The following is a 10,161-nucleotide window of genomic DNA, read 5'->3' on the forward strand; positions in this document are numbered from 1 at the left end:
ACGAAAAATATTTGTTTAATTTAAAATATATATATTCATATATTAATATTTGATAAATAATATACTCGTAATACTTCCATTATTTGAAACAAATTAGTATTCATTTACACTGAAACTTGAACTATTTGCAATCCATCTTACAACCATGTCCTGTGAATTGTCCATATATTCGTCTTCAGAAAACTTGACTACTTTAATCCTTATTTTTTCGGTAATCAAATATAGACCAAACATTAAAACGCCAGTTAACAGGAATCTGAAAATGAAAAATAAATAATTATTAGTAGTTAAAACCAAAACTCTTACATTACGAAAATATTGCTATAATATACTAGAAATCACAATTAATAAAACTAAGTTTATCATTTTGTTTGACAAAATTATTCAATTTTAATAAATTGTGAAATTAAATTATGTACAATTATTTATATAATTCTATTTATATAAATTAAGATTCTTAAATTTATACGTGTGTAAGTTCAATACTCAAATGTCAAATATAAACAATAGACGTATTAGGAATACGGTTTTGACTATTTGACTCCCAGATGTCAATGATCAATCAATTAAATCGTCCTTTGGCCAGTATGCAGTTTCTGATCATTAATGCTTTCAGGAAATCAATTTCAGAGGTTATTATCCTGCTACCGGAAATTCCAACCGATTGGTTACACAACTACAACACATAACGACCAAAAATTCAAAATTAAATATTGTTGTTTTTTTTCCATATCAATTTAAGTTTATCTATTTAAACCAAATTATCCTGCGCCTGTTCTACGCATGATGTTAATACATATTTAAGTATATGTAATACGCAAATTTACAGGTCTGAACTGCAGCACTGCCTTATATCTTATTTTTAACAGTCGACCGATTTGAATCCGAGATCTATTGATCTGCAGCCATACAGGCTAGCTATACCAAAGAGCATCAAAAATACTGAATAAGAGAAGCAAATGAGTTTTTTTTATTAAATAAACATACCTTGGATTATTTAAATCATTCAGTGTATTCAACAAATTCTCCGTTATATTTAGGTATTGTTCTATTCAACAGTGTCATATTCTGTACTAAAACATTATTCGTTTTTGATACCGAATAGATGTCCATTAAAAATTTTGTAGTCCAAAATGCAGAAAAAGCAACAGCGCCTAGTATAAGCACACTGAAATACACACTTCAATTCATAGAAACTGGCATATTGTTATTTGATCATATTAAAATACGATCATAATACATATAAATAGGTACAAAGATTTGACTTTTTAATACGACTTTGAACGTATTGTATTTTAAAAATAAATTAAGCTTGGGTAATGTTATGCTATGAAACATTACGCCGGATTTTTTCAGTTTTATGTCATGGCAACATTTTGGCAAAAAGCAACACAATGGTAATTTTGAATTTGTGGATACGTTTTTAAGTAGAAGTTTTCTTTTGGACTATTTTTTATTGATTATTGTTTGTGCAAACAAAAATTGTTTTTGTTAATTTGCTGTTGACTTCGTGACTTTAATCCGTAATGAAAACAATATATATATATCTTATCAAATATGTTTGTGTAACTGTAAATATTATGTCTGTAAAATGTTCATAAATCTGAATTGTAAATATTTGAAGGTCAAAATTATTTTACGAATATTAAATTAAGTTTATACACACTTTTTATGGTTCAAACCGGAAGCGGTAAAATATGTTATAAGGAGTATTATTTAGGAATCAAGTTAATTTAACTTAGATGTGGGAGTAGGATTCATTACAGTCTGGACTTTAATATAATAATATAATTTTAGTTAGATCTCTCAAATAGCACAATCAAATCAAAATCAATAAATTTGAATCAGAAAAATAATCTTAATAATAATTAGCTACTGTAATTGTATTTTGAAACTTACAGTCCCGCGCCCATATTGAATAAATTTATTTAAAAAAAAAAAAAAACATTTAAACACGTATTGTAAATATTTTCCTTGCCTATTTCTATCACGGCCAAAACTTCGATCACAACTGAAGATTACTCGTCTAAATATTATAACAATAATAATATCTGAGCCTATTGTATTAGATGACGTTGTCAGTTTAATCAACAAGCTTGAAGAAATTAAATGTTTATTATGAGTTTCGGTATAACGTTGAATTTATAAATATTTAGGTATACGCTTACAAATATTAATAATAACTAGTTGCCTATTCCGACTTCGTACCGGTGTCATAAGATTTATTTTGTTAAAAAAACAATTGCAGCGATACCTATCAATTCGTCCAATTTAAAAAATATAGGATCATAAAAATCTTAAAAAATCCAGTGAAAAAAACTCATAATAATCATCAAAATCGGTCCAGCCGTATAGGAGTTAAATGAGACACACGCATAAAAAATTATATAAAATTGATAAGTTACGTATTACGTAGCCACTAAGAATTCGCTTGGAAAGATTCGCATTAGTATTTGATACGCCACCTGAGGACCAAATGCACAGAGTTGCTAAGTCACCGTGGCAAATATTATGAGTGCGTATAAATCATATTATACCAAAAATAAGAAATCGTATGTAAAACTGCAAAAAGACACAGCTTCGGATTATTTCGAACGTTAAATGTTATATGTAATAGATCAATTACGTAATAGATTGTAATTGAACAAGAACAATGCAAATAGAATTGTCAACACTAAGGCCACCGCTCCTTTTGGGAAGTTTTATAGTTTGAGGACAGTACGAAATACAAAAAAATATAAAAAACAAGATAGGTACTGAAAAACCTTACATATTTAATAAATTAATACATATTTATTATAACAGATAAAAGTAGATATTTTATGAAACACTATTTAATATATCCAAGCCCGTAAAATTCGCCATGGGTATATCATTAATTTCACTATCCATCTTCATTAAATATTTCAAGCCTAAATAAAGGGTAACCATAAGAGCTCCAGTTATCAGAAATCTGAAAAGAAACGTTGTATCAATTAAATCTGTAAATAAACTAAGTAAAGTAAATGAAAATTAATTATTTTTGGATTATATTTGGATTGTTAATTATTATTAACAATCCAAGAATAATCTACATTTTTTACTTCCAATTTGTATTATGTATACTTTTAAATTTTGAAGTCGTAATTTTTTTTATTTTAGATTTATTTTCTTGAAGTACGTTTCATTACCATACATTGTATTTAATATCAATAGCCTAATAGCCATTCCCAGAAAGGGGGTAATGCATTTTGCACACAGAAGATCGAAATTACGATAAAGGAGATACGTTGCTAGTATTCTTGAAACCATTTCCGGCATCATCACTTTCTATCTATTTTCATTTTTGATCAGAAAGTATATACTCATTTAAGAACTCAATGTAAATAATTATATTGAAAGTAAATATTTAATCATTACAATATGTTGACGTGACGAGAATAGATATAAAAGTTGAATGTAATATAAGAGGTACTATGATAGAGGTTTCCACAAGAGAATAACTGAAGCGAAGTCGATTGTCATGATATGGACAAATAATTTCGAGAAGAATGTTAAGTACTAAATGAATATTTATTAGATTATGATTAAAAAATAGATTGACTGTGTGAAGGATGGAATGTTGAAGGAATAACTAACTGAGAGCCGAAATGGCCCAGTGGTTAAAACGCGTGCATCTTAACCGATGATCTCGGGTTCAAACCCAGGCAGGCACCACTGAATTTTCATGTGCTTAATTTGTGTTTATAATTCATCTCGTGCTCGGCGGTGAAGGAAAACATCGTGAAGAAACCTGCATGTGCCTAATTTCAACGAAATTCTGCCACATGTGTATTCCGCCAACCCGCATTGGAGCAGCGTGGTGGAATATGCTCCAAACCTTCTCCTCAAAGGGAGAGGAGGCCTTTATCCCAGCAGTGGGACATTTACGGGCTGCTAATGCTAATGCTAAAACTAACTGAGGATATTAACGGAGTGAAAGAGATGAAAGATAAAAATACTAAGATCCAAAATATATCAAAAATTCTTTCACCTAGTAGTCTTCTCAATCGTAATTTTACAGAGCTATATAAAGTAAGGATTCTCCCGAGGAGATCACTATTTTTTTTTATGGTATAGATTGGCGGACGAGCAAATGGGCCACTCGGTACTAAGTGGTCACCACTGCCCATAAACAATGACGTTGTAAGAAATGTTAACCATTCCTTACATCGCCAATGCGCCACTAACCTTGGGAACTAAGATGTTATGTCCTTTGTGCTTATAGTTACACTGGCTCAATCATCCTTCAAATTATTGAAAATTTTAGCATGTTTATGAAAAGCTTTTTATATTTTCATAAATACATAATTAATTATAACTTACGTTCCAGCTACAACCATAATCCAATGATTTTAAAAAATATAGCTCTATATTGAGTGAATGGCAAATTCTAATTAAAGAATATTATTGAATCAGTACATATCTTTAACTGTTTGTTTAAGAATAACAAGGAAGTGTATGAACTTGTAATTTTCCTGTTAAGTGCAAGCGATGTTTTTTGTTTGATAATTCTAAGAATCAAAACATCAATTTTTTTAGAATCTTTGATAAACTCATGATTATTTGTAAGAAAAATAAACTTACGAACGACTCAGCTAAGAAACCACTTCAGCATCAAGGTATGAGAGTTGATGTTTTACTTCTCTGTGGTTTGATCGTTGTATTCAAATAAAATAGCAGAATTTCTTGACCCAAGCACCCTATATATAACGAAGGTAATTAATTAAATCAGCATTAGGTAAAAAAAATAATAGCCTAAATTGTAGAGCATAAAAGTAACCGCTTCTATTACGTCTGAAAAATCGCAAGGCAACGCAAAAAAAACTTTAATCTCATAGGATATCTTGATCGATAATTTGAAGTTAAGCTTTTCTTAGCTTGTACTATTAAAGATCTATGCCATGGACATTTTGTAAAAAAAAATTAATACACTCACCACATATTTTCGGAGTCGAACTTGGTAAAGTATATATTTAACCGATTGCCTAACCTAACCTAACCTAACAGAAGGAATATACTATAACTTTAAACACGTTTATAAAATAACTACCTTCGAAGACCAGTATTATATTTCTTATGCTATATTCGTATTAATAAGATTATATTTAAGTGCTCGGATATTTATTGACCAAAGTATAATGAATAAATAAAAAACAATTACAAATATATAATTTTTATTTATTTTTAGCTATCAAAATAGACAAACCAAATATTTTAATGCTGCGTCCGGGTATTCGCCAGAGTGGGGTGATTTGGATTATACAGTTTTTGATATAATACTATAATTTACCACATACAACATTATTACAATAAACCAGGACCTCATTATTACAATCACACGTGTTGTTTATCTTTTGCGATTACGAACAAGACAGATTTTTATTTGAAGCGTTTTTTTTTTAATTACCTTTATTATTATCGAAGTAAAAACAGACTAACTATCGATTCGCTATAGGCTAAATACCACCACGAAGTCTTAAGCACAATAAGCGCCTGGATGCCATCGGTGTAATGAATTCCCTTCAAAAAAGATTTCATATGAAACTTATTATATATATTCAATTTTTTCTTAAATAATACAATTATGAAATGAAATTGTTCACAATAACATTAACAAATATTATTTTGGTACATCAATAAAATGTTAATAACACTAAAGCCATATAAATAAATAAAAAAATATTGTACAAAAAATGACTTTCTCTAATATGAATCTTTTTTTCCGTTAGACAACATTTAGAATTACATAAATATTTTTGATGATTGCAATATTATTTACATTTACCAACAAAGAGTTGTTCTTTATTCGAATTCGAGATTTACAATATATAAACGCCGATAAACGTACCTCTAAGTACTTATTTTCAATACTCATCAACAATTAGTGTTGTCCACACAACTATAAACTCAAGAAGTTATCGAGACTATGTTGCTTTCAATATAAAAAAGATAAATTTAAATAATTAGGAAAACATCAAATTTATGTTTTCCTTTAAAAGGGAAGTTATATCAAAATAGGCTTTTACTAGTCTGCGTAGATTTACTTGGGTTTTATATAAAATATCGTAATCGTCTCCAAGTATTGTATTCTCAGGTATGTATTCTCTATTAAATAAGAATGTAATCACGATCTCTAAATGCCAATATTGTAGGTAAGCCGGTGTCTTGGGAAAGCGTTCCACTTGTAGCTGTTGCGTTTGTTGTTTCGTACGTTATAGCCTTCGTTGTTGTAGTCGTTCTTGTGCGGTTCGCCACAACATCCATGGGCATGAGGGCGTACTTCGTTGCCCAGTATGCACCAAACGCTAACACGAAGGTCACTAATAAACTTGGAAATTAAATAATATTATTATACGGTACTTATTTCAACTATTTAATAATAATTACCTACAATCCGAAGGCCATTTTAATACGATAGTCCTTGTTAAGAATCTTGACACAGCTAACTGGAAGTGCTTGAATCTTCTACTAGTTGATCGATTCTTTTCGAAAACTCATAACTTTATTGTAAAGGCTTTTCCACATTAAGCCATTCTAATTATTTCGATTTATCACAGGAAAATATAACGCGAAAATTTCGTTTTAATCTTATTCAATTTAAAATAAAATGTGGATGTTCGGCTGTTGGAATATTTCACAAATATTGCCAATTTTTTTTTATTTCGATCAGCTGTTCAGTAATCCTTGAATTAAGATTGTGATTCTGTCGGTTAATATGGAGTTTATCAAAAATAATACAAATGAAAACATTAGGAAAGATACACCAATTACATGGATGGAAATGATTATTTGAAAAATAAAAATTTTGACCATCATTAAATCAAATCCTTACTCTTTTATAAAGAGAACAATGACATGTGTTACCTGAGATGAAATTTGATTAGCAAATTGAACATATTGTACAATCTTACGACATGGCCTAGGCCTATTGGCCTTTAAACGCTATTCAAGCCCGTAGAGCCAAGATGTTCTTGTGCTAGAACACGTAAATTTTAACCAATAACTGCAGATTTCAACCTAGGCAGTCATCACTAAGCTTGTTTATTATTGATCTTGTGCTCGGCGGTGAAGGAGACAATTGTTAGGAAACATATTTGTCAATTATTTTGTATATGAATTAAAACGCAAACAAAGGTATTCCAATGCATAAGCTTAGTTTCTATTTTTATTGCCACAATTATTTATTTCCATTACGATAGACAAAAAGTGACACGTGACATTAGTAAAATGTGCTATGGTATGAATATTATTAATAAAGACTAGTGGATCTCGCGCGAAACTTGGCGTTTATTCAAAAGATTTTTTAGAAATCTCGGAACCTATAACAGGTTTTGTTTTAATATCTTTTGATTGTAAACTGCAAGACACTCATCTACATTTGGCGCCAAAATGATGAAAACTTATCTAAATGATTTAATGTCAAATAATACACATTCGTTCAGTTAGAATTGGAATTTGCCGATAACATTTTACTTTAATTTCGTTTACGTTTTACATTTTTTTTTCTTATACAGTCCTCTTTAACCGGCCATTACCTTTTTTCCGCTGTCTAAAATTAATACTTTGTTAAATTGTAACAATTTAGTTAATCTCCGTACCAATTATGTGTACATCTACGGGGCTCTTCAAAATGAGACCATTCATATTTGTGTGTGCAGCCATCGTTCCATAATCACTGGAACAAAAATCGGCTTACGCTATGAATATATAAGATATGATAGAAAATAAGAAACCGTAACTGCAAATTATGTCACAAAACCTCTAATAATTGTTAAATAGCCTAAGTAAAATGATAACGGTCTAATAATATATTAATCTATTGTTAAATGGTTGATATCGATAAGATAAATGTGAACTACTTATCAAATGAATACACAAGATCGTAAGATAAATATATTTTTAATTTAGATGTAATCACTAGAAAAGTTTTATTGTTAAAACAAACTCAAACTTTATTCAAGTTTACTTTTACAAGCAAGCAGTGTAAGGTATGCAACACTGGTCCGAAATAGATATTTATTTATTCTTTTGGTTCATCAAAATCTGATACAACAATAAACAATGAAGTCAGTGTTATAACAGCATAATATGAACCTATTACGTAGTTCTAATAAAAAACTGTGTAGTTATTAGATTGATTTCTATATTTTTTTTATTTATTAAATATTTACAAAATGGCAGACAGAAAAATGAGGTACGCTATGGTATGGTAACCAACACCATAGACTTTGGCTAAAATACGCCATCAACCGACCAACCAAGATCTTATGTAATTTTTGTGTCTGTACTGACACTCATCCTTTCAAAACAGAACACAATATTATTGTTAGAGTATTGTTGTTAGGCAAAAGAATATGTGATGAATTAGTGGTATCTGCCGATAAGCTCGAAACCCTTTCCCCGTGTACAGGTACCGGCTCATTTACATTGGTTTTCTTACTTAGTAATAATTTTAGGATAATTAAATTATGAAATAAAATTCTTAATTCTTAGCATATCCTAATATAATGTAAATTTTAATCGGCGTGTCCTGAATCCATTAATTGTGAATCATTCATTTATCTTCAAAGCTTAGGTGTCACCGTCGTGCTTATATTATAAAATGATATGATCTTTGCCTCGGGTGAATTCATTATGTATTTTGTAGTCCAATAGGCTCCAAAAGCCAGAAGCCCAGTGATAATTATGCTGGAAAGAAAATAAAATACATACAATTATATAAATGTCAACCGCGTATTAAACATTCGTCAATTCCAAACAAAGATAGAGATATTTCTGCGGATTCCTTTTGGAAAAACATCAACAAGCGTTGATAAACCTTTCAGATTTCATGTTCATATAACATGCGAGCGGTTAGTAACGCAATTTAATATATGTAGGTACATGATATATTTCTTAATTTTACGTCTCAAAAAATAATCCAATTTTTTTCGTTGTGTTTTAAACATTTTAAGCAGAAATTAATAGCATAAAAACCGGATACAAATTTGCGATTATTATCGTTAATAAATATATAATAATATATATACGTAACAATCAATATTATACTTACAATCCTATAGGCATATTGCGATAAGTAGGTACTTTGTACTAGAGCTAATTGCCTGTTATCACTAGATAACTAGTGCTCTTATAACAAACCAACAATCGAACCCTTTATATATATTAAATCATAAAAACAACAATCCACCACGTTCTTAGAGGCTTAAAGATATTGACTAATAAACGTTCTATCTTAACTTCAAGCGACTATTACCTAAACAGATTTCTAAGATGTTTAAAATCATACAATCTATTACTTTTATATCTTCTCCTGGTTACCTCAAAATATTTTCTCGCTTATTTCATCTCAAAATAAGTTTTTATAATCTAAATATAGTTAAATTTTTTTAATAACTTATTTGCAATTTTTTTCTTTCAACAACTTAATATAAAATATATGCTACAATCATAGTAAAGCTTTAAGTGTGTCCACGATTAAAACACTCGTCTATTATCCTTCTAGTTCGTGTTTGTTAAACATGAATTGTCCAATAAATAACAATTGTAATTGTATTGCATTATTATATCGAAACACCATTTCACTAAACAATATACAAATATACTTAACTAAGGGCCGACTCTCAACCACTATTAACTTTTACCTAAAAATAATGAAATCGCTGTGTATTGTTTTGGTTAGAATTGTACAGATATATCTATAATATCTACTCCGCCAATTTAATTTTATTTATTTTCTGCTCCACGTTTTTAATACTTTAATAGTCTACCGATTCCCGGAGTTTTATTATGTGTGTTTGGAAATGGGTATGCATTCCAGAACACCGCGAGGAACCCTGCGTGTAGATAAAATTTTTCGTCATCTGTATCATACCGATATCTAAATGTAACAAACTGCTTTAGAATAAACGCCAAATATTTTCAAGAGAAGAGACACCTTTGATCTTTGTTCAACGTGAACTTAATAAATGCCTAATGTTTAATATACAGCTACTTTTATTAATTAATAACAGAAATATTAAATTATCACACAACTTTTTTATTTAAACAATTGTTGTTTATTTAATTAGAATCAATATAAAGTCGGCTAGGGTCAAAACAGCAGCAAATTGAGCCAACACTCCAATGCTAAAGTATGTC

The sequence above is a fragment of the Vanessa atalanta genome, chromosome 9 (assembly GCF_905147765.1).
Source record: "Vanessa atalanta chromosome 9, ilVanAtal1.2, whole genome shotgun sequence".
In the NCBI taxonomy this organism is placed as follows: domain Eukaryota; kingdom Metazoa; phylum Arthropoda; class Insecta; order Lepidoptera; family Nymphalidae; genus Vanessa; species Vanessa atalanta.